The sequence below is a fragment of the Lathyrus oleraceus genome, chromosome 1 (genome assembly GCF_024323335.1).
Source record: "Lathyrus oleraceus cultivar Zhongwan6 chromosome 1, CAAS_Psat_ZW6_1.0, whole genome shotgun sequence".
Classification (NCBI taxonomy): Eukaryota; Viridiplantae; Streptophyta; class Magnoliopsida; order Fabales; family Fabaceae; genus Lathyrus; species Lathyrus oleraceus.
In genome coordinates this window covers 379,459,077-379,464,628 of record NC_066579.1, presented here as the reverse complement: position 1 = coordinate 379,464,628, position 5,552 = coordinate 379,459,077, and positions in this window count along the sequence as shown.

Here is a 5,552-nt window from a genome sequence, read left to right as displayed (position 1 = left end):
GCAGGAGGAATCAATTGAAATTGCAATGGGTACTGAAATAGACAAGAAAGAAGTCAGAAGTTTCTTGGGGCACTCGAATTACATTGCCCGATTCGTTCCACACTTGACTGCTACCTGCAAACCCATCTTCAAATTACTAAAAAAGAAAAATCAAGAGATGGTATGGAATGATGAATGCCAAGAAGCTTATGACAAAATCAAGAGATGGTATGGAATGATGAATGACAAAATCAAGAAATATCTCCAAGAACCTCCAATTCTAATGCTACCAGTTGAAGGAAGACCTCTAATCATGTATTTGACCGTGTTAGAAAATTCAATAGGGTGTGCTGGGGCAACATGACGAGTCTGGTCGAAAAGAGCATGCCATATACTGCCTTAGCAAAAGGTACCGGCTGTGAAACAAGATACTCACAGCTCGAGAAAGCTTGCTGTGTTTTGGCTTGGGCTGCTCGCCGACTAAGACAGTATATGTTGAATCATACCACTTTATTGATTTCTAAGATGGATCTTATCAAATATACATTCGAGAAACCTGCTGTCTCCTGAGAGAGTTATCACTGATAATGGTACTAAACTGAACTCTACACGCAGTTCAAAATAAAGCACCATAACTCTTCTCCGTACCGGCCAAAGACGAACGGCGCCGTGGAGGCTGCTAACAATATCAAGAATATAATAGTAACATACAAAGACCGGCAGGAGATGTTACCTTTTGCTCTTCATGGTTACCGCACTTCGACAGGGGCAACCCCTTTCTCTTTAGTCTATGGAATGGAAGCCGTTTTACCAGTGGAAGTTCAGATTCCCTCTCTAAGAATCGCGAAAGATGCAGGCTTAGATGAGGATGAATGGATTCAAACTCGACTCGATCAGATAAATCTGATTGATGAAAAGAGACTTGCGGCTGTTTGTCATGGGCAGATATATCAGAAATGTATGACCCAGGCATTTAACAAAAGAGTTAAGAGACAGGTGTACCAACTTGGCGACTTGGGGGTCAAGCGTATCATTCTACCACAAGGTGATCCCAGAGGCAAATGGACTCCCACACACGAAGGGCCATTTGTAGTTAAGAAGGTATTCTCTGGTGGAGCCATGATACTTGCTACAATGGATGGCGAAGAGTTCCCGCATCCTGTGAACGCTGACATAGTTAAAAAATACTACGCATAAAAGAGACCCGCTAGGTCGACGTATCTAGGCAAAAGTAAGGGCATCCCGGCGAATCAAAAGGGTTCGGGCAAAAGATAGGGATAAACATATAAAGACGTACACCCGGCAAGTCGAAAACCTGAAAAGGCGGCTTGGGCAAAAAAGGGTATCCCGGTGGACTGAAAACCTGAAAAGGCGGTCCAGGCAAAACTTAGGGATTAAAGCGTATGACTATGCCCCGTTCTCTGTCTGCTCCAACCAAGTTCAAGGGACTGAACAAGCCAATCGCTTCTATCCGACAGCAGGAGATGAGATGCTTGAAGACATAATGACAGTGGTGGAATTAGAATCGATAGGACTTTTTCTGCATAGCTTTCTCTTTGTTTGCCTGACAATTTCCTCTTACTAGGATTTTTGTCTCCTTGTACTCAAATTGCCTATGTATAGGCCCTCTTTCAAAATCAATGCCATTTCATTTCGGAAAAAATGTTGTTATTTTACTTTCTCTGTTTTGTTTGCGTAAACATCCATTGATGTAACTTGAATTGATATATGCATTTGAATATGATCAATGTTTACCAAAAATACATGCCTAGAATAGTAATAGCAATTACTACACGGCTTCAGGATCAAGGAGAAGGTCTAATCATGCTTTCCAATGAATCCGTTGCTAATTCGATTCCCCGGCAACGCCAATTATTCCCCAGAAGAGGTCGGCACCACCATACCGAAAGGTCATCTCTTCCATCCCCAGCCAGGCTCTGTTGAGTGTTTCCACCATCAGACAGAAATCAAATATCCCCCAGCTAAGGAAGGGTCATCAATACAAATATCTCCGACCAGAAGACTGAGATTTATTTCCCCAATAGAGTCCCCTGGAAGAACGTTTCAGACACATAGGGCATTCATTACATCACTTCACATCACATACCTACATACAATGTTCATTCCGCATCATATACATTACATCATTTCATAACATATACATGCATACAATGTTCGCATTAATTTCAGACGCATAATTCACTCATTACATCATTTCACAGCATACGCGTGCATACAACATTTGCATCTCATGCATCATGACATGGCATGAAGCTAACCTTATTTTTCAGGTTAATCATCCTCCTGACACAGTCAAAACAAAGGTCCATTCAGACGGACATCTTTATCAATTACACTCAAAATTTAACTATAACCCTCAGACACTGCCTCACATACGGTATATTCCGAGGTGTAGTCTAGCGTACGACTACTTTCTTCTTCAGATACATCTTTCAGATATACTCCATGTCGACATTCATTCTGACATCCTCCTAACGATGGCATCTATAAGCCCATCCCAAATATTCATTGCAAATACAACATATACAAATACTATCAGATATAGCCTAGCATACGGTTCTTTCTGATTCAGCCCAACATATGACTCCTTCCACTCAGATACGATCTAACGGACGATCCATTCTGATCTTCAACTATCCCAACACGGTCTAATGTACGACCCAGTTGGACCTTCACTTCTCAGGTACTGCCTAGCATACGGTCCATCCTGATTCATCTCAACATATGATTCCTTCAACTCAGATACGATCTAGCGTACGATCCATTCTGACCTTCAACAACTCAGATACGATCTAGCGTACGATCCATTCTGACCTTCAACAACTCAGATACGATCTAGCGTACGATCCATTCTGACCTTCAACAACTCAGATACGATCTAGCGTACGATCCATTCTGACCTTCAACAACTCAGATACGATCTAGCGTACGATCCACTCTGACCTTCAACAACTCAGATACGATCTAGCGTACGATCCATTTTGACCTTCAACAACTCAGATACGATCTAGCGTACGATCCATTCTGACCTTCAATAACTCAGAGACAGTCTAATGTACGACCAAGTTAGACCTTCAAATCTTCAAATACCACTCAAAGACAGTCTAATGTACGACCAAGTTAGACCTTCAAGTCCTCGGATTCTGCCCAGATACAGTCTAATGTACGATCAAGTTAGACCGGATTTTGCTCAGTGATAGTCTAATGTATGACCAAGTTAGACCGTCAAGTTCTCAGATGCTACCTCCGGACAGGTACATTTCTGAATGGTGGTCTAGTATACGACTACTCCAAGTTCTCAGATGCTACCTTCGGACAGGTACATTTCTGAATGGTAGTCTAGTATACGACTACTCCCTTTCTCAGATGCTACCTTCGGACAGGTACATTTCTGAATGGTAGTCTAGTATACGACTACTCCCTTGCTCAGGTGCTACCTTCGGACAGGTACATTCCTGAATGGTAGTCTGGTATACGGCTACTCCCCTTGCTCAGGTGCTACCTTCGGACAGGTACATTCCTGAATGGTAGTCTGGTATACGACTACTCCCCTTGCTCAGGTGCTACCTTCGGACAGGTACATTCCTGAATGGTAGTCTGGTATACGGCTACTCCCCTTGCTCAGGTGCTACCTTCGGACAGGTACATTCCTGAATGGTAGTCTGGTATACGGCTACTCCCCTTGCTCAGGTGCTACCTTCGGACAGGTACATTCCTGAATGGTAGTCTGGTATACGGCTACTCCCCTTGCTCAGGTGCTACCTTCGGACAGGTACATTCCTGAATGGTAGTCTGGTATACGGCTACTCCCCTTGCTCAGGTGCTACCTTCGGACAGGTACATTCCTGAATGGTAGTCTGGTATACGGCTACTCCCCTTGCTCAGGTGCTACCTTCGGACAGGTACATTCCTGAATGGTAGTCTGGTATACGGCTACTCCCCTTGCTCAGGTGCTACCTTCGGACAGGTACATTCCTGAATGGTAGTCTGGTATACGGCTACTCCCCTTGCTCAGGTGCTACCTTCGGACAGGTACATTCCTGAATGGTAGTCTGGTATACGGCTACTCCCCTTGCTCAGGTGCTACCTTCGGACAGGTACATTCCTGAATGGTAGTCTGGTATACGGCTACTCCCCTTGCTCAGGTGCTACCTTCGGACAGGTACATTCCTGAATGGTAGTCTGGTATACGGCTACTCCCCTTGCTCAGGTGCTACCTTCGGACAGGTACATTCCTGAATGGTGGTCTGGTATACGGCTACTTCCCTTGCTCAGGTGCTACCTTCGGACAGGTACATTTCTGAATGGTGGTCTGGTATACGGCTACTTCCCTTGCTCAGGTGCTACCTTCGGACAGGTACATTCCTGAATGGTGGTCTGGTATACGGCTACTCCCTTGCTCAGGTGCTACCTTCGGACAGGTACATTCCTGAATGGTAGTCTGGTATACGGCTACTCCCTTGCTCAGGTGCTACCTTCGGACAAGTACATTCCTGAATGGTAGTCTGGTATACGGCTACTCCCTTGCTCAGGTGCTACCTTCGGACAGGTACATTCCTGAATGGTAGTCCGGTATACGGCTACTCCCTTGCTCAGGTGCTACCTTCGGACAGGTACATTCCTGAATGGTAGTCTGGTATACGGCTACTCCCTTTCTCAGGTGCTACCTTCGGACAGGTACATTCCTGAATGGTAGTCTGGTATACGGCTACTCCCTTGCTCAGGTGCTACCTTCGGACAGGTACATTCCTGAATGGTGGTCTGGTATACGGCTACTCCCTTGCTCAGGTGCTACCTTCGGACAGGTACATTCCTGAATGGTGGTCTGGTATACGGCTACTCCCTTGCTCAGGTGCTACCTTCGGACAGGTACATTCCTGAATGGTAGTCTGGTATACGGCTACTCCCTTGCTCAGGTGCTACCTTCGGACAGGTACATTCCTGAATGGTCGTCTGGTATACGGCTACTCCCTTGCTCAGGTGCTACCTTCGGACAGGTACATTCCTGAATGGTGGTCTGGTATACGGCTACTCCCTTGCTCAGGTGCTACCTTCGGACAGGTACATTCCTGAATGGTGGTCTGGTATACGGCTACTCCCTTGCTCAGGTGCTACCTTCGGACAGGTACATTCCTGAATGGTAGTCTGGTATACGGCTACTCCCTGGCTCAGGTGCTACCTTCGGACAGGTACATTCCTGAATGGTAGTCTGGTATACGACTACTCCCTTACTCAGATGCTACCTTCGGACAGGTACATTTCTGAATGGTAGTCTAGTGTACGACTACTCCCTTTTCAGCAGATTCAGCCTAATGGACGGCTCATTCTGCTCAGATATGGTTTAATGTATGACCAAGTTAAACCTTCATCTTCTCAGATGCTACCTAGTGTACGGTACATTTCTGAAGTGTAGTCTAGTGTACGACTACCCCCTTTTATCATCAGATTCAGCCTAATGGACGGCTCATCCAATACAGTCTATCATAAGGCCCATTTGGATCTTCAACTCAGATACGATTTAGCGTACGATCCATTCTGATCTTTCATCCCCA